This window comes from Drosophila suzukii (genome assembly GCF_043229965.1).
Source record: "Drosophila suzukii chromosome X unlocalized genomic scaffold, CBGP_Dsuzu_IsoJpt1.0 scf_Xc, whole genome shotgun sequence".
NCBI classification, from domain to species: domain Eukaryota; kingdom Metazoa; phylum Arthropoda; class Insecta; order Diptera; family Drosophilidae; genus Drosophila; species Drosophila suzukii.
The window spans coordinates 1666258-1687721 of NW_027255894.1; the positions used below are offsets into that span (position 1 = coordinate 1666258).

The window sequence follows — 21464 nt, forward strand, 5'->3', positions numbered from 1 at the left end:
CATAACTTGGTCGAATGAACTCGGATTTCGATATGACATTCCTTTATAGGCTTGTGGAATGATTATGTTGTTATTTGCTTTAAAATGTATAACATTAAAGGTATTAAAAAATATGACAGTTTTTATGTCATTGATTTGTATTTTGCGAAGGTTTACTGAAATGGGCCTTCTTTCCATCTTTAAAAGCCTATAACTTGGTCAAATGAACTCGTATTTAGATATGGCATACCTGTATGGGCTTGTGGAATTTTTTTTTTATGCCATTTATTTAAATTTTGCGAAGGTTTACTGAAATGGGCCTTCTTTCCATCTTTAAAAGCCCATAACTTGGTCAAATGAACTCGGATTTCGGTATGGCATACCTTTATAGGCTTGTGGAATGATTTTGTTGTTATCTGCATTAAAATATTTAACATTAAAGGTGGTAAAAAATCTGACCGTTTTTATGTCATTGATGTTAATTTTGCAAAGGTTTACTGAAATGGGCCTTCTTTACATATTTAAAAGCCCATAACCTGGTCAGAAGGACTCGGATTTCGATATGGCATACCTCTATGGGCTTGTGGAATGATTATGTTGTTATTTCCATTAAAATATATAACTTTAAAGGTAGTAAAAAATATGACCGTTTTTATGTCATTGATTTTAATTTTGCGAAGGTTTACTGAAATGGGCCTTCTTTCCATCTTTAAAAGCCCATAACTTGGTCAAATGAACTCGTATTTCGATATGGCATACCTTTAGGGGCTTGTGGAATGATTTTGTTGTTATCTGCATTAAAATATTTAACTTTAAAGGTAGTAAAAAATATGACCGTTTTTATGTCATTGATTTTAATTTTGCAAAGGTTTACTGAAATGGGCCTTCTTTCCATCTTTAAAAGCCCATAACCTGGTCAAAAGGAATCGGATTTCGATATGGCATACCTCTATGGGCTTGTGGAATGATTATGTTGTTATCTGCATTAAAATATATAACTTTAAAGGTAGTAAAAAATATGATCGTTTTTATGTGATTGATTTTAATTTTGCAAAGGTTTACTGAAATGGGCCTTCTTTCCATCTTTAAAAGCCCATAACTTGGTCAAAGAACTCGGGTTTCGATATGGCATACCTTTATAGGCTTGTGGAGTGATTTTGTTGTTTTCTGCATTAAAATATGTAACTTTAAGGGTAGTAAAAAAAAACCGTTTTTATGTCATTGATTTTAATTTTGCAAGGCCTTACTGAAATGGGCCTTCTTTAAATCTTTAAAAGCCCATAACCTGGTCAAAAGCACTCGGATTTCGATATGGCATACCTCTATGGGCTTGTGGAATGATTATGTTGTTATCTGCATTAAAATATATAACTTTAAAGGTAGTAAAAAATATGACCCTTTTTATGCCATTGATTTTAATTTTGCGAAGGTTTACTGAAATGGGCCTTCTTTCCATCTTTAAAAGCCCATAACTTGGTCAAATGAACTCGGATTTCGATATGGCATACCTTTATAGGCTTTTGGAATGATTTTGTTGTTATCTGCATTAAAATATTTAACTTTAAAAGTAGTAAAAAATTTGACCGTTTTTATGTCATTGATTTTAATTTTGCGAAGGTTTACTGAAATGGGCCTTCTTTAATCTTTAAAAGCCAATAACTTGGTCAAATGAACTCGTATTTCGATATGGTATACGTTTATGGGCTTGTGGAATGATTATGTTTTTATCTGCATTAAAATACATAACTTTAAAGGTATTAAAAAATATGACCGTTGTTATGTCATTGATTTTAATTTTGCAAAGGTTTACTGAAATGGGCCTTCTTTCCATCTTTAAAAGCCCATAATTTGGTCAAAATGACTCGGATTTCTATATGGCATACCTCTATGGGCTTGAGAATTGATTATGTTGTTATCTGCATTAAATTATATAACTTTAAATGTAGTTAAAAATATGACCGTTTTTATGTCATTGATTTTAATTTTGCGAAGGTTTACTGAAATGGGCCTTCTTTCCATCTTTAAAAGCCAATAACTTGGTCAAATGAACTCGTATTTCGATATGGCATACCTTTATAGGCTTGTGGAATGATTGTGTTGTTATCTGCATTAAAATATTAAACTTTAAAGGTAGTTAAAAATATGACCGTTTGTATGTCATTGATTTTAATTTTGCAAAGGTTTACTGAAATGGGCCTTCTTTCCATCTTTAAAAGCCCATAACTTGGTCAAATGAACTCGGATTTCGATATGGCATACCTTTATAGGCTTGTGGAATGATTATGTTGTTATCTGCATTAAAATATATAGCTTTAAAGGTAGTTAAAAATATGGCCGTTTTTATGTAATTGATTTTAATTTTGCAAAGGTTTACTGAAATGGGCCTTCTTTCCATCTTTAAAAGCCCATATCCTGGTCAAAAGGAATCAGATTTCGATATGGCATACCTCTATGGGCTTGTGGAATGATTATGTTGTTATCTGCATTAAAATATATAACTTTAAAGGTAATAAAAAATATGACCGTTTTTATGTCATTGATCTTAATTTTGCAAAGGTTTTCTGAAATGGGCCCTCTTTCCATCTTTAAAAGCCCATAACCTGGTCAAAAGGACTCGGATTTCGATATGGCATACCTCTATGGGCTTGTGGAATGATTATGTTGTTATCTGCATTAAAATATATAACTTTAAAGGTAATAAAAAATATGACCGTTTTTATGTCATTGATTTTAATTTTGCGAAGGTTTACTGAAATGGGCCTTCTTTCCATCTTTAAAAGCCAATAACTTGGTTAAATGAACTCGTATTTCGATATGGCATACCTTTATAGGCTTGTGGAATGATTGTGTTGTTATCTGCATTAAAATATTAAACTTTAAAGGTAGTTAAAAATATGACCGTTTGTATGTCATTGATTTTAATTTTGCAAAGGTTTACTGAAATGGGCCTTCTTTCCATCTTGAAAGGCCCATAACTTGGTCAAATGAACTCGGATTTCGATATGGCATACCTTTATAGGCTTGTGGAATGATTATGTTGTTATCTGCATTAAAATATATAACTTTAAAGGTAGTTAAAAATATGGCCGTTTTTATGTAATTGATTTTAATTTTGCAAAGGTTTACTGAAATGGGCCTTCTTTCCATCTTTAAAAGCCCATATCCTGGTCAAAAGGAATCGGATTTCGATATGGCATACCTCTATGGGCTTGTGGAATGATTATGTTGTTATCTGCATTAAAATATATAACTTTAAAGGTAATAAAAAATATGACCGTTTTTATGTCATTGATCTTAATTTTGCAAAGGTTTTCTGAAATGGGCCTTCTTTCCATCTTTAAAAGCCCATTACCTGGTCAAAAGGACTCGGATTTCGATATGGCATACCTCTATGGGCTTGTGGAATGATTATGTTGTTATCTGCATTAAAATATATAACTTTAAAGGTAGTAAAAAATATGAACGTTTTTATGTCATTAATTTTTATTTTGCGAAGGTTTACTGAAATGGGCCTTCTTAACATTTTTAAAAGCCCATAACTTGGTCGAATGAACTCGGATTTCGATATGACATTCCTTTATAGGCTTGTGGAATGATTATGTTGTTATTTGCATTAAAATGTAGAACATTAAAGGTATTAAAAAATATGACAGTTTTTATGTCATTGATTTTTATTTTGCGAAGGTTTACTGAAATGGGCCTTCTTTCCATCTTTAAAAGCCTATAACTTGGTCAAATGAACTCGTATTTAGAAATGGCATACCTGTAGGGGCTTGTGGAATTTTTTTTTTTATGCCATTGATTTAAATTTTGCGAAGGCTTACTGAAATGGGCCTTCTTTCCATCTTTAAAAGCCCATAACTTGGTCAAATGAACTCGGATTTCGATATGGCATACCTTTATAGGCTTGTGGAATGATTTTGTTGTTATCTGCATTAAAATATTTAACATTAAAGGTAGTAAAAAATATGACCGTTTTTATGTCATTGATGTTAATTTTGCAAAGGTTTACTGAAATGGGCCTTCTTTACATATTTAAAAGCCCATAACCTGGTCAGAAGGACTCGGATTTCGATATGGCATACCTCTATGGGCTTGTGGAATGATTATGTTGTTATTTCCATTAAAATATATAACTTTAAAGGTAGTAAAAAATATGATCGTTTTTATGTCGTTGATTTTAATTTTGCGAAGGTTTACTGAAATGGGCCTTCTTTCCATCTTTAAAAGCCTATAACTTGGTCAAATGAACTCGTATTTCGATATGGCATACCTTTAGGGGCTTGTGGAATGATTTTGTTGTTATCTGCATTAAAATATTTAACTTTAAAGGTAGTAAAAAATATGACCGTTTTTAGGTCATTGATTTTAATTTTGCAAAGGTTTACTGAAATGGGCCTTCTTTCCATCTTTAAAAGCCCATAACCTGGTCAAAAGGAATCGGATTTCGATATGGCATACCTCTATGGGCTTGTGGAATGATTATGTTGTTATCTGCATTAAAATATATAACTTTAAAGGTAGTAAAAAATATGATCGTTTTTATGTGATTGATTTTAATTTTGCAAAGGTTTACTGAAATGGGCCTTCTTTCCATCTTTAAAAGCCCATAACTTGGTCAAAGAACTCGGGTTTCGATATGGCATACCTTTATAGGCTTGTGGAGTGATTATGTTGTTTTCTGCATTAAAATATATAAATTTAAGGGTAGTAAAAAAAACCATTTTTATGTCATTGATTTTAATTTTGCAAAGGTTTACTGAAATGGGCCTTCTTTCATCTTTAAAAGCCAATAACTTGGTCAAATGAACTCGTATTTCGATATGGTATACGTTTATGGGCTTGTGGAATGATTATGTTTTTATCTGCATTAAAATACATAACTTTAAAGGTATTAAAAAATATGACCGTTGTTATGTCATTGATTTTAATTTTGCAAAGGTTTACTGAAATGGGCCTTCTTTCCATCCTTAAAAGCCCATAATTTGGTCAAAATGACTCGGATTTCTATATGGCATACCTCTATGGGCTTGAGAATTGATTATGTTGTTATCTGCATTAAATTATATAACTTTAAATGTAGTTAAAAATATGACCGTTTTTATGTCATTGATTTTAATTTTGCGAAGGTTTACTGAAATGGGCCTTCTTTCCATCCTTAAAAGCCAATAACTTGGTCAAATGAACTCGTATTTCGATATGGCATACCTTTATAGGCTTGTGGAATGATTATGTTGTTATCTGCATTAAAATATATAACTTTAAAGGTAGTAAAAAATATGAACGTTTTTATGTCATTAATTTTTATTTTGCGAAGCTTTACTGAAATGGGCCTTCTTAACATTTTTAAAAGCCCATAACTTGGTCGAATGAACTCGGATTTCGATATGACATTCCTTTATAGGCTTGTGGAATGATTATGTTGTTATTTGCATTAAAATGTATAACATTAAAGGTATTAAAAAATATGACAGTTTTTATGTCATTGATTTTTATTTTGCGAAGGTTTACTGAAATGGGCCTTCTTTCCATCTTTAACAGCCTATAACTTGGTCAAATGAACTCGTATTTAGATATGGCATACCTGTAGGGGCTTGTGGAATTTTTTTTTTATGCCATTGATTTAAATTTTGCGAAGGTTTACTGAAATGGGCCTTCTTTACATATTTAAAAGCCCATAACCTGGTCAGAAGGAAGTAGGTAGTTAATACGGGAGCTGGCTCACTAGGTAATAAATCATGTCAAAAAAGGAGGTGGGGGTGACCCTAATTAGTCACGCATGGTTGCACACTGACCCTAATTAGTCACGCATGGTTGCACACAGGTGTTCTAATGACCTACTTAGCATAATTAATTCAAAAAGGGGGGTGTTGCTGACCCTAGTTAGATGAGCATGGTTGCACACAGGTCACTTAATGAGGTTAGAAAGTGGTGTGTAGGAGTGTGAAATAGTGGTGTTTTGATATGTCTTGTTTTGTCTTGTCTTTTTCTCAAGCTAAAGGTGCGTGTGTGATAGGGGTGTTTTGTCATGCGTGGAATTTTGTGGAGTGCAATGGTTGCACACAGGTCACTATGTTGCTTCTAACTTGTGTTAGAACGCGTTATGCGTGGGCGTTTTGTTGAGTCAATTAGGGTTGTAGGTGACACCTGGCTTGCGTGTGTGATAGGGGTGTTTTGTCATGCGTGGGATTTTGTGGAGTGCAATGGTTGCACACAGATCACTATGTTGCTTCTAACTTGGGTTAGAAGGCGTTATGCGTGGGCGTTTTGTTGAGTCAATTAGGGTTGTAGGTGACACCTGGCTACGGTCTTGTGGTCAAAAGGTGTTGGTTTGAGGGATATTAGACCGCATACTTTTGTGGTGTGAAACAAGCGTGAGTTCGGTAACCTCCCCCTCTTTAGCGAGCATTAGATGGGAAAGTGAGCGTGGGAGTGCAACAAAAACGTTGTTTTGTTATGCGTGGGCGTTTTGTTGATTCAATTAGGGTTGTAGGTGACACCTGTTAGTGTAACCTGCCTACGGTCTTGTGGTCAAAATGGTGACTGTGGTGGTGGTGGTTCCTAACAGAACAAAACCAAATGAGATCGTTTGTTTAGTCAAATACGTTTTTCTTTAATCATATTTGAAAATTTTTTCTCATGCGCTTACATGAGAGAGAAAACGGTTACCTTCTAAGTTTTCAAAAAAATGTATGTGTTAAGGAGAAATGTGGAAAGTAGTTCAGTTTTAGAAAACTATTCGTTTTACAAGGGGTGTTTTGTCATGCGTATGAATTTGTAAAACTATATTTAGGCGGAGGAGGAGGAGGAAGGGAAGTTGTTTTTCTATGCGTGGGCGTTTTGTTGATTCAATTAGGGTTGTAGGTGACACCTGTTAGTGTAACCTGGCTACGGTCTTGTGGTCAAAAGGTGTTGGTTTGAGGGATATTAGACCGCATACTTTTGTGGTGTGAAACAAGCGTGAGTTCGGTAACCTCTCCCCTCTTTAGCGAGCATTAGATGGGAAAGTGAGCGTAGGAGTGTAAGAGGGATGGTGGTGGTGGCGGTGCTTGTGGTGGTGGTTCCTAACAGAATATACACATTTATACACAAAAACAAATGAGATCGTTTGTTTAGTCAAATACGTTTTTATTTCTATATATTCGTCTTAAATTAGTTTACATTGAGTCTTTTAAATAAATGAATGTATCTTTCCATCAATTTTAAGGCGTCTTCTTCTCTCTTTTCAACATGCATACACCTGCAAGTGTCAGGTCCAACTTTACAATCATCATATGCCCATGCACAGGATGATAGGTGTTCTCCATACTTTGAATGAATTAGTGGGGTGGCTTCTACATCTTTAAAAAATGTATGAAATGATTTCAATTTCGTAGCATGTTCCTTGAAGATCTCACTTCCATGCTCCCTTAAGAACTCTTCAATTTTTGAGGAAATCATTTTTTCTTTCAACGTAATAGTCTGAATGTTTATCTTAAACTAAAGTTTGGTAGAGATAACTCGTTGTATTATACTTAGAAAACAGATGTTAAAAAATGCAACAGCTGATGATAGACCCACCCTCGAAAACAAATTCAAAACAATAGAAAATTTTTTTTTTTTTTTTTTTTTTTGGTTTTCTCTTTATTTAAAAATTTCAATATATGATGAAATTAATTTTCTAACTCTATATTGTTGAATTACAAAATGAAAACAAGCACAAGTTTCTATATTATCATTAGAAAATGTACATAAATTTAAATGTTCTCCAAATGTTGTTTTTATAAACTCCTTTACGTCAGTACCCATGAACATGTTCCTTGTCTCCAGTAGTAATTTCAAGTCCTCTTTTGAAATCATATTTCCAAATGTATTAATAAAAAAATTAATTTTATTTATTAAAGATGAATAAGTCGGTATATTAAGATTGTTATTAGAATCAGTCATTTCGTAAACTTATTTTCCCGACTCTCAAAATGTGAATGAATTGTTTAAAAGGTGTTTAGGAGTTTTCGTTTGTGTAAAAGTTTAAGATTTTATGAGCATTGTTCAGAGAGCAGACACCATCCCGAGCATGTAATGAACAATATGGAAAGTGCTTTCCATCCATTATTTTTAGAGAGGGACAACCAATTTCATCAATGTTAATTACATTATCAATTTTTAAAAATTTTTGTAGGAATAACCTTTTTTGATATCCCTTACAAATTATTTCCTGTTTTCTAATTATTTCTCTTAGATACATTTGTGTTTCTTTGAAAAAGTATACTCCATCATTCCAATAAATTTTGTGATGTTTTTTTGTTAGCCAAGTAGCTGTTTTTCTACATTTCTTATTCAATTCAATAAAATCATGTGGAGAGTGTATGATAAAATGAGAATTTAAGATTGTCTCGTTTTTGAATACGACTCCAATTTCCTTTAGAATAAATTTATTGTTGTTCCCAAGAAATCCTTGAACATCAATTGCAACAATATCTTCACTCATGATTGATTGATTAATTGTTAGACAATCCGCTGAACTAGACCATTCAACGGGTTATATTCAACTAAACGATCATGTATGAGCACGCAATATACTTGAACATTTTCGATAGCGGGCTTGGTAAGTTCAATTGAAATCCTAACATCAATGGGCCCCGATTTAACCATTTCATTTTGATATGATAAGTCAATTACGATAATAGGAGCTTTAGTTTTAAAGTCTGTAGGTGATAGTAAAGGAGATTCACTTCGGTTATAGTAGCTAGATTGAAACTTGCAGTACATATCATATAGGTGAGCAAATCGATCTTTATCAAAGTCCAAGTTTAAGTCATCGTAGGGATAAGTTTCAGAGTTTAAATAGACCTTTAGATTTCTTAAATTGTTTGTAATCAGATAGTGGTTATCTTTAAATCCAATTAAAGCAAATCGTGGACGTTCTCGGTTAGCAGCTAATTTAACATTCCAAACATGATTTGTTCCATTACTTAGTTTAGGATTAATGTATGTATCCCAACTACGGAATGCAATCGGTAGATTGATTCCACTTTTTATAATATCATACATTTTAATTTTCGTTGAATCGCTGGGTGTTATATGAGGAATTTTCCATGTAATATTAGTCATATTGAGATGATATTTTCCGACTAATTGTGCATTCTCAAATTTATCTTGTTCAAGTACATCATTAAAATTTTTTGATATTAATAGTACTAGTTCATGTTTACAATTTAATAATACTTTTTTGAAATCTTCAGCAAATCCAAGTAGGTTTTTAAGGGGTATTGAAAAGTTGAAGTGGGGGCTTAAATTGAAAACGGGTCCTCCACTCCATCCAGAATTGTAAAGTCTCTTGCTTTCAAATTGATTTAAAGAAACAAAGTTTTTTATTGTAGAAGTAATACCACTAAATCTTGTTCTATCTATTTCAACACCATTGATTTCATAGCGTATTTCATCTAAAAAGTATGCCATACAATTATTTCTCATTTTCGCAATAACATTTTGAGTTTCTACCACTCCCCCTTCCTTAATTAGGGTAATATCTCCTTGAAAATTTAGAAGACTCTCATGGGGGAGTACATATAAATCTTGATTTTGGATTGTAATTCTTATCTCATCATTTGGTTTAAATGATTGTTGATAGGGTTGATAGCTGTGATATTCCTTCTTTGATATACTTTCATCAGAGAAAGGTTTTTCCCGTACTGCCAATATTTCATTCAACCCCATGACTTTAGTTAAACTCGCACTTTGAAGCCCAATGATTTAAGAATTAACTTATTTTTTAATGTAAGTGTGTGTCTTTTTGGTTTCGATCCTCTTCCTATAACTTTATGTTTTAAAGTGTGCTGATGATGGTAGGTATCACCTCTTTTATTGTATATAATCATTGTATTAATCTTAAGTGTAAACGAATTGTATAGTTTTCACCGCGTAAATTTATTAATTCACCGTTCTGATCAGTTATGTGAATAGAGAGTGTACTTATTTCTCTAGTGTTGACTGGTAAGTAAATAAGATTGTGTGGTGTGATATTCATTTTATAGCCTGGTGGAACATTAATTCCAAATTCGTATAATGAATGATCTTGTCTACTATCAATATATGACCCGCTTATAATATTACATACTAAGCGTATTGTGTTTATTTTTAAAATGTTGACAGGTTGATCAGATATATATGTTTTTTTCAAGTCGGGATAAATTATTTTTTTATTGAAACCAAGCAATTGTCCAATGGAGTTGTTTCTATTAAAATAAATAGGTTCCTTGGTAGTTGTAATATGAACTTGAAGTGTGTTATTATTACTCTCCATTTGAAATGTTTTCTCAAGATCATAATCTTTTAGTTTATTTTTTAGAAAATCATAAATATCATTGAGTTCATATGACCCGATTGGAAGTTGAATTACTTTATCACCAATATGAAATAGATTATTATTTATATCAACATTGGGTATAGAGTTGTACATATGAAAGTCAATGAGTGCACACTCATATTCACCATTTGTCAGTTCAATGGGTGGGAAATAAGAAATGTTTGTAATGGGTTCATTACCATTTAATGTAAGAGTGAATGATCTACTCATTTTGGGGTCTAATAATGTACTGTGAAAATATAGCTTACAGAATGAAACTTATATTCTCAAATAATTATAAATTCATTAAAACCCTTCCTGTATCTTCCCTTTTCCATATCGTTATCTTTACTTATTATGAGGAATCCGTATTTATCACTCCAACACTTTTGACAAATTTTCATAAATGAATCATAGGACATATCAGTATTTACATGATCACGATATATATGACGCATATTTAAATCATCTTGTTTAAACATTATAATCATATTCGCGTTATCACGTATTAGATGTTTTGGAATATGAGTATATGTTTGGCATAGGTAAAAAGAATCTATATTTTTATGACGCCCCATACAGAAATATGAACGAATGTTGTTTTGTTTTTCACAAGCAACATCATCAAAAATCATAATAGAGTTTTCTTTAGCCTTAGCGGGTGGTAAAACTTCATCATTTTGTGAGAACGTATAATATCCCATTCCCTTTATCGGTTTAATTAGTTTCTCTAAATACTCATACTTTGGTTGATATAAACTCTTTGAGAATACATATATATTCTCAAATTTTAGCCCGTTTGGACTTTCAATAAGGCTGAGCATAACATTTGTTTTTCCACAGTTTGAGGGACCGACAACCAATGCTCTTATTGTATTGGGTAATAAAGAACTATGTCGTGGAACTGAATTTGTTAATGAATGATCACCACCCTCGATATTTCTAACACAGATTTCTTGTTTTTGACGTATTAAACGCATATTCACGTGTGTAATGTACTTCATTCGATGAGAAATGCTCCTTGATTAAACATTATATAAAATGGGTAAAAGTTTTTATAATTGTTGCAGTCAGAGTTCAAACTTGAAACGAGGTAGTGGTATTATCAACAAAATAATTAACACACTTCCATTTGAAGTACATATTCCTGGTTATAATTTTTGTGGACCTGGAACAAAGCTAAAACAAAGGTTGGAGCGCGGAGATCGTGGGATAAATCAATTGGATGAAGCTTGTAGAGTACATGATATTGCATATTCACAATATAAGGATCTAGCTGATCGACATAGGGCTGACGCAGTACTAATAAATAAAGCGTGGGAACGTGTTGGTTCAAAAGATAGTAGTATTGCAGAGAAAACAGCAGCATACTTGATTACAAATATTATGAAAACAAAAAAGAAATTCGGAATGGGTGTGAAAAAGGGAACAAGGAGAAAGTGTAAGAAAAGGAAATCAAAGGTAAAGAGTTTTTCAAATGTTATCCAAACAGGAATGCGGGCATTGAAAACTCAGAAGCCACTAGATCTAATGAGTGCGATTAAGGTTGCACGTAAAGCAGTCAATAAATCAATTGGCAGAAATAAAAAAAAAATTAAGATTCCTCGTATTATTAATGTACCGAAAATTGGTGGTTTTTTACCTATTGTACCCATTTTGACTGCACTAAGTGCATTAGGTAGTCTCGCCTCTGGTAGTGCAGCTATTGCTAAAACTATTAATAATGCAAATATGGGGAAAAAACAATTAGAAGAGAGTAAGCAACATAATAAGAAAATGGAAAGTATTAAGGTGGGTGAAGGTATGTTTCTTAAACCTTATAGAAAAGGTTATGGATTATATCTTAATCCATTTAGAGGAAATCCAAAAAACTAATTACTAAGCTACCTAAAAAACCTCTTTCAAATTTCGAAATTTTGAATTTTGCTCAAAAGTACATTCCACATTTCCGAGGTGTGTTTATGAGAGACTCACTCCCCAAATCTCCTTGGAGAGAAGAGTCAGGAATTATAAACCTAGATGATAGTTCATCAAATGGTACACATTGGGTAGCTTATAACAAAAATAAAAAAAGTATACATTACTTTGATAGTTTTGGAAATTTACAACCCCCAAAAGAAATTGTGAAATACTTGGGGAATAACATTAACTATAACTATGAGAGAAAACAAGACTTTAATAGTACCAACTGTGGACACCTGTCCCTCCAATTCTTACTCTCTCTATCCCACCCTAACTTTTACACTATGATCAAGTAATTTCTCTATGATTCTTGAAACCCACCCTATTTACATGCTATTCACTGCTATGATTGGTCGATGCTAAATCAAGAATGAGAGAGAACAGGGAGGGTTAGTTTACCTCAAGGTATAAAAACTCGATCAAAAGTTATTCTAACACACATTTAAAAACCACCTGCAAACAGTCTCAACCTAAAAGTTTCAAGCTAAAACGTTCTCAGCCTAAAGTTTCAACCTAAAAAATCTTGCAATCATCAAAATCAACAACAATAAGAACAACATAAAAAACAGTTAAAACAGTAAGACAACAACAACAATTAAAACAGATACAACTGCTAAAAACAGCTGAAAACAACAACAAAACAGCTACATCCGCTAAAAAACAACTAAAATTAACAACAAAAACAGCTACAACTGCTAAAAACAACTAAAATTAACAACAAAAACAGCTACAACTGCTAAAAACAGGTAAATTAAACAACAAAAAACAGCTACAACTGCTAAAATAACAACTAAAATCAACAACAAAAACAGGTAAAAGCAACAAAAACAACGAAAACAACTACAAGAAGAAACAACTACAAATGGTCAATCCGGGAATGATGAAAGTACTCAAGGAGTTTAATGGTAACGCACCAAAACCTCTCTTAACAAAGGCGAAGATGGAATCGGAGGTGTGCTACCCTATTCGACGTGCTCAACGTAAGAAAACCAGCTTTGGGATGACCCTCACTCTTGAACTTGAAGAGTATATGCTGTACTTGCCGGAACGATACTCAACTTTAGAGGATTCAACAATTGATTATATAAAAGATAATCTTTTTTGTATTATTAAAAAGAAGGATAACAATCTCTATTTAGAATTAAATAAAGCTTAAAATGTTTTCATTTTTAATATTATTAATGTATCTATTTTGATAAATAAAAATAAAAATAAAAATAAAAATAAAGTTTTATAAAACTCAAACTCAAACTCTTTGTTATAAATATTTAAATTATAGTACATTTTTCCCAGTAGCACATGAGTATCAGAGAAAACGACAACAATGAAGCGTAAACTTTTAGAACAGTTGACGAAAAGTAGAAATTCATTAAAAAGAAAATTTAATGAATTGAAACAAATAAAAAATGAGAACGTATCAAATTTGGAGGAAACTTTTAAACCTATTACAGAACCTTTACATGAATTACTCACTGAAAATAAAAAATTGAATAAAAAGGAATATATTAATGATACACATGATATTAAGACTAAGTTCAAGAAAGAGAATATAAGAGTACCTAAAAGTAAAAAAGAAAAAAGGGAACACGAGAGAGTAATCGAAAGTGATAGTGAGAGTGATGCTTATGTTGATGCTTTTTCACGACAGTCTCTTATAGATGAATCTGATGTTTCACAACAGTCTCTTATAGATGAATCCGATGTTTCACAACAACCTCACACAGATGATTTAAATGAAAGTGTATATGAAGAAACCGGGGTGAAGTACAATCTCAACATTAATCAGTTAAAGCAAGAAAAGATTTTAGACAATAGTTATGGACCAAGAGAAGAAAATAATATTTTAATGTTGGGTAATACAACACTTAAAATTAAAAAAAATTTGATGGAATTAGGAAGTGGAAATTTATGGACTCTATCACCAGGTCTATACTCTTTAATTTTTCATAATAGTCCTAAGGATTATACTAAGAACGATTTAGAATCATATAAAAACATTTTAATTGAAACAAGTGCTCACAAAAGAAACTATCAACCAGATGGTCAAGTAAAGGGGAATCGTTCTAAAAAATATTCTTCAATTATTAAACCATTAATATCATCTTCAGTAAATGAAGAACATACTGGTTCTGGGTATATGAGACTACAAAAAATACCACCAAACTATGTATATTGGGATAATGTTAATGAACTTGTTGAAAGATTGCAACTCTTAATGGCATCGAGAGATGCTGGTAATAATAACCATACTAATGAAATTCTTTCAATAATAGAAGAATTGCGGGAAGCAAAAATAATATATTAATAAAATAGAAAACATTTTCTCATTTTGTTTAATAGTAAAATGTCTATTGACAAGTTTGGTCACTTTTCAAATGATAGAGATTTTTCCTTGCTTTTCAAAAGGGAAGTTGAGAGTCTTACAGGTATATATATAGACACTGATGGTCACATAAATGTTCAGAAAAAAAGAATTAAAAACTCTTCAAAACCAATAAACGGAAATGATTTGGCTATTAAATTGTATGTTGATGATAAAATTAATGAAGCGAAATCACATCAAATGGAAACTATAACTAAATCATTTCAACTACGAAATAAAAGAGTATCAGAGCTGGAAAGTAAAGTAATAAAAATGATAACTCAAATGGAGTATATACATAATTCAATAAAAGAGTTTGTTGATAAATTGGAAAATTTTAACAAATTCATAAACCAACATTTAAAAAAACCTCCACCAATCATTCGTTCTGATCAGACACAAATAGATGGAATAATACTTCGGAAAAGTCCATTTGCACATCGTGTAAACGAAGAAGAAGTTTTAACAATTAATGTGGATCATACATAAATATACCACTCTTTCATTATTTATATACCACTTATAATTAAAATGTCAGTTGATAAGTTTGGTTGTTTTTTAAATGAGAAAGAGTACTCAAGAGATATAACAAAAGGTCTAGAAAAATTTCAAAGTATACTTAATGATTATGATGGACATTTAAATGTTCAGAGGAAACGATTTAAAAATTCCCTACCCCCCATTCATGAAAATGATATTGCAACAAAGATTTATATTGATGATGAAATAAGTAAAGTAGTACAGAATACATCTAATGAAATTTCTAAGCAACCGCAGAAACAACAAATCTTTAGATTAAGACCTCGAATCAATAATATTGAGGGAAAAGTGAGTGAAATTTCTAAAAAATTGGAATTTCTCATGAAAACTTTTAATAAGGTAGTGGAGGATATAAATGAAATAGAAAGTAACATTTTCAATTATATAATTGCACCAACCTCAGTTTTAAAAGGTGAAACTGAATCTTTAGAGAAGAAACCATTTATACCAGATAAAATAAAGCTATGAGTAAACGAGATATTGTAAATGAGTTACATCGCCCATCATTCAAGAATTTCCCAAGACGTAGAGTTATAGTAAAGGGTATTAATGATTTATGGCAGGCTGATTTGGTTGAAATGGGGGCATATGCATCATCAAATAAGGGGTATAGGTATTTGTTAACAGTAATAGATACATTTTCTAAATATGGATGGGGTGAAGCAATAAAATCAAAAAATGCAGATGAAGTTACAAAAGCAATGGAAAAAATAATGAAATCTGGTCGTGGAGTACCAAAGAATTTACAAACAGATAATGGAAATGAATTCTATAATAAACAATTTAGAGAATTGATGAAAAGATATGAAATTAATCATTACTCAACATTTAGTACTCTTAAAGCATCTATTGTGGAACGTTTTAATAGAACAATAAAAGAACTTATGTGGCGTGAGTTTAGTTTTAATGGAAAATATACTTGGCTTCAAATATACAAAGAGTTGATTAATAATTATAATAACAGGAAGCATAGAACGATTAAAATAAAGCCTATTGACGTCAATGCTAAAAATGAAAAACAGATTTTGATGAGATCATACAATCATCTAAAAATATTTACAATTGGGGACTTTAAAGAGGGGGATCATGTACGAATAAGTAAATATAAACATGTCTTTGAAAAAGGCTATACCCCAAACTGGACAACGGAAATTTTTCGAATTCGGAAAGTACAAAATACATCCCCCACCACATATTTACTTGAGGACTTGAAGGGTGATCCAGTACAAGGCGGTTTCTATAAACAAGAAATTAAAAAAACAAAATTCCCTAATACTTATCTTGTTGAAAAGATTGTGAAACAAAAAGGTGATTATGTGCTTGTGCGTTGGCTAGGCTTTTCAAAATCAGAAGATAGTTGGATTCATAAAAACGAAATTCTATAAAGAACAAGTGGAAGCATAGAACAATTAAAATGTAGGCATTGACGTCAATGCGTGAAAATAAATTATGTTTCCTCTTCACAAGCACGCAATTCCTATTTATAAACGGAACGGAACTTGATTATGAGCTTGTGCGTTGGCTAGACTAAAAGAGTATATACAGATAAGAATTTTGGGTGGAACTTGATTATGTGCTTGTGCGTTGGGTAGGCCTTTCAAAATCAGAAGATAGTTGGATTCATAAAAACGAAATTCTATAAACAACAATAAAAATGTAGACATTTACGTCAATGCGTGAAATAAATTATGTTTCTTCACAATCACGCAATTCCTATTTATAAAGTGTGAAGAAAAGCATGTACAGATAAGAATTTAAACAAAACGTTACATATTTATATATACAAATCTGGAGGGTATAAAGGCAGAAGAATTTCAAAAAGTGTTCAGTTTCCATCTATTCGTTCACGCAACTCAATTTCGGATCGTTTGCTTATTCATTCGATAGTTCGTTTGTTCGATTGTCAAAAAAACAAAATCAAAATTAAAATGACGGTTTTTATAATATTTTTTGTGATACTTTCCCTCTTTAATCCGATGGTGAAAATGGTACCACTCCCCAATGAAATGACTTTAATTGAAAACCCATCGACTTCCAATAATTCGATTGGGTTATTTATCAATGTTCCAAAACTAAAAAAAATCATTAAAATTGACTTAAAATTTGAGATCCTAGAGGACAGTCATATTTTTATGGATCTCATAAACAAGACAAGTGATGAAAAGGAGATACCAAACTTAAAAAGTGAACTCGATACTAAAATATTTAATGCTATTAATGGTAGCATTAATGAAAAAGACTTAACAACAAGTACAAGTGCAAGTACAGTTGAAGAAGAAACTACTAAATCAACATCTACTACAACTACATCTACCTCAACTACAACAAGTGCAACTACACCTACAATGAGAAGGGGAATTCTGGAGGAGGAGAAGGAAGAAACAACAACTACAACAGCAGCAACTACATTAAAAAAAGAACTTCTGGAAGAAGATACAACAAAAACAGCTACATCAACAACTACAACCCCAACCAATCTTTTTGATTTTAATAGCGAAAATGAAAGTGTTGATCACATAGAAAATAAGAACATAGGAGAAGAAAAATCAGAAAAAATTGATATGGGTATAATTGATAGTGAGAGAGAATTTGAAAACGTAAGTCGAGCACCAACATTTAGTAATACGTCACAAGAATTAGTGTTGGGGATCAGTGATAGTGATACAGAATTTGAAAGTGTAAGTCGGGTTCCAATAAAAAGGAACACTACTCATAAATTAAAAAGCACTGAAAACATACACAACTCTCAAATCGAATTCACAAAGAGAGCTATAATTGAGAATTTTAAGCAAAAATTAGTTGAAAATGAAAGGAGAATAGGAGGGCATATGGATTTGGGAAGAAGGGGTCTAAACAGATTCTTTACCATCCAATACAAAACTGCTACAGTAGGAGTTAAATGTCATTACAATAATATATATAGAAGAACACATTCTAGACGAAGTCTAAGTAAATCTAAGCGTATGAATTTAAAATATTTATCTAATCGCCAACGCCATCAAAAATCTAAACGCAATACTAATACCCCCTTAGCAACTTTAAGAATAAATTGTTTTGAATTTGCAGAAGTTTTATCCCAAACAGTAATTAATGCAGAGAGACGAAAAGACAGGATTGTCTATGAAAAAATATCAAAGGATGCTGATCTTCTCTCCAAACAAGAGAGTAAAAGAGAAGAGATAGAAGAAGAAGAAACAGGTTATCTTAGTGATGCTCCACAAATCCAAGAAATTGAAATAGAGGAAGCAGAAAGAATTAATGGGATATATTTAAGAAAGAGAAATTTAGCAGCTCAAATGATGCTTGAATATTTAAATAAAAAAGAAAGTCAGATTAGTACAGATAAAATATCAATTAACGATATTAACGATTTCAAAATAACTAATAGTGATATTATAACATAATCTGATTTAGTAGGGAAATATGTTTATTTTTACAGAATATAAAAATAGAAGATGAAAATAATAATTCGAGTAAATTAAAAAAAGGTGAGTTTAATATATATATATATATATATATAATTTTATATACTAATATATATATATATATATATTTTCAGAACTCCAAAACATAAATAAAAAAGTTGAAAATAATATTTCGGATGGAGCTCAAAAAGGTTGGTTAAATACATATAAAATAATATTTGTATATATATATAGTAAAATATTTATATTTTCAGATCTCCAAAACATTAATATAAAAGAGGATGGTAAATTTTCTCATAATTTGTATGGTGATGACGATGATGATGATGATGATGACCATGATACAATCCTTTATGATGATGAAAATCCGGATGATTTATGATGATGTATTCCAAGATCATCTAGTGAGGATGAAACTATTCTTGTTGAGGGTGGTATAGATAACTATGTTCAAACTATACCGTTTAATTTAGATGAAGATAATGATAAATACATTAAATCAATTCCTTTAAGTAATGATGACAATAAAGTATATAGATTACAGGGTGGTATAGATAACTATAAACAAACTATACCACTAAATATAGAAGAAAGTAAACAAATTGAATGTAATTCAAAGAAAATATTGTAATTCTTCTGTTAAATTCAAATTTTCATGTTCTGTTAATTCTCATAAATTTTAACATTACCCTGTAAGTAAAAGCGATGTTTGTTCTGTTAAATAAAAATTTTATAATAATAATAATATTGTGAATTGTAATATTTAGTTTATACATTACCTTACATTTTACCCTTTAAATAAAAAAGCGTTGTTTGTTCTGTCTTATTTACAATTATAGAGTACATTTATTCATTTTTTTTACAATCTAATAAATTTAATTCTAGTTCTGTATAAAACATTTCAAATTCACATTCATATATATTTTTCCATAATTTTTCTATTTCATTCTCTTGATAATTATTTCTATTAGAACAATTCTCTATTTCTTTTATTCTTTGTTCATAAACATAAATATTTGAATCCATTTCATTAAGTTTATTTTCTAATCTTTTTTCATCTATTTTATAATGGCCATATTGTAGTGTATTAATTTTATTGTCTTGTATAAGAACCTTTGTGTCTTTATGACTGAGAACTACTTTTTTACATTTAATTGTTGATAAAAGATGATTTTTAGATCTAATCATTGACATAGAGCCTACCACTTCCTCTTCCGAAAACAAACATTTTTTAAAACTATTAAAAGTTAGTTGATCTATTGCACTTCTTTTAACACCCTTTGATTTTTTCACTGTTTTTTCAGAGCTGTCATTACTATTAGATGTTTTAAAGGCATACAATTTTGATCTCAAACCAACAAATTCAGTCATAGGTCTTCCATTGAGTTCATCTTTAAAAAAACCCAACCTTTTTTTATTAGCTTTAGGAAAATTATAGAGATTAAGTAATTCATCAGAATAATCTGATGTATCAAACTTCATCTCAACATCATTCTGAATATCTTTATAAAAATCTTCAGTGTTAATGGTATATATAAAAGAATCTGTATCCATATAATTTAATTGAACATTTTCATTGTATTTAGGTTTGATATAATTATAATGAAAATCATACATTTTCCATTTCGATAAATCTAATACAGCAAAACCTAAATATAAAGGTTTGTTGTACAACACATTTAATCTTTTCATTTGAAAGGCAAAGAAGTTTTCTGAAAACTGTTTGACACTATGGAAGTTTGACTTTGAAATAAGAGATCTACCGCAATGCCTTTTTGGACCAGAAGAATCGGATGGTGAAGCACTTTCCCATTCAGTAATTAATTTAATATTAACGCGCTTATCTACATTTTCCATCGTTTTACCGTAGACAGCATTATTTAAAAGTTTAAAAAAATCTTTTTCAAATGTATTTTTTGCATTAGTTCTATGGAATGTATTCAAATCAATATATGTTTTTAGCCAAGGTTTCTGAAAGAAGCGAAGACCTCTATGAATTTTTGTTAGAATTAATCCATTTTCTATACACTGTTGAAGATTTTTATAATGAATTATATATTTTTCTTTATCCCTTAAATCAGCAATTAATTTTTTTATTTTGTCTGACTTTGTTGGTAACTGATTATTACAACAAAATGGAAGGTCATTATGTTTATCGTGCAATTTTAAAGGATATTTTAAATCTACCTCAAAAATGTATCCATATTCACTATCATCTGCAATCTCAGCAATGTTAATACTATCAAGTTCCCCCCTTGAAATCCATTCAAAACCTCCATATGGTAAAGATTGTGACATAGCCCAACCATATAAATTATTTGCATCCAAATAAATCAAATATGATGATTTTTGAGTACTATCAAAATTCTCAACATATTTATTATTTGCTTTAGCATATCTACATGTACATTGAACTAAGCCACCACGAATACCACTTTGAATAAATTTATACTGATCTATATCAGTTAATAAATCTAATTCAATTTTAGTACATTTTAACATAGCTTCCCATGATAATCCTGGTGTAGTGAAAAAATGTGCTGGATCAAGTGAATAAATTTTACTACAAAGTCTTCGAAAGTTTTCAAAGACATCAGACATTAATAAAATATCTGTTTTTAAATATAATTCTAAATAATCTTTAAGATTATTACAAGAAAACTCATTCCATACCTTTTGTGCGTGAGTATAATTTTCAACTGAACATTCATTTTCGGTTAAGGAACTATAGAAAGCTTCTCTAGGATGTAATTTACTTTCTTTTAATTTCTCAACTGAATCTAAATATTCATATGGAAATACACCCTTTCGTCGCATTAAGTTGAAATGATTTTCATTAGGGAAAAATGATCTTGTTATACACATTTGTTCA

General features: G+C 30.9%; 1 non-coding gene across 1 annotated transcript; it reads left to right on the forward strand.

Annotated features, from left to right (window-relative positions):
* The first annotated feature begins 16999 nt into the window (after nt 1–16999).
* LOC136117489 (uncharacterized) lies at nt 17000–19406 on the forward strand. Its single transcript, XR_011604992.1, has 3 exons — nt 17000–18655; nt 18727–18783; nt 18847–19406. It is a non-coding gene; the product is annotated as an uncharacterized protein (transcript).
* Nucleotides 19407–21464: the final 2058 nt, after the last annotated feature.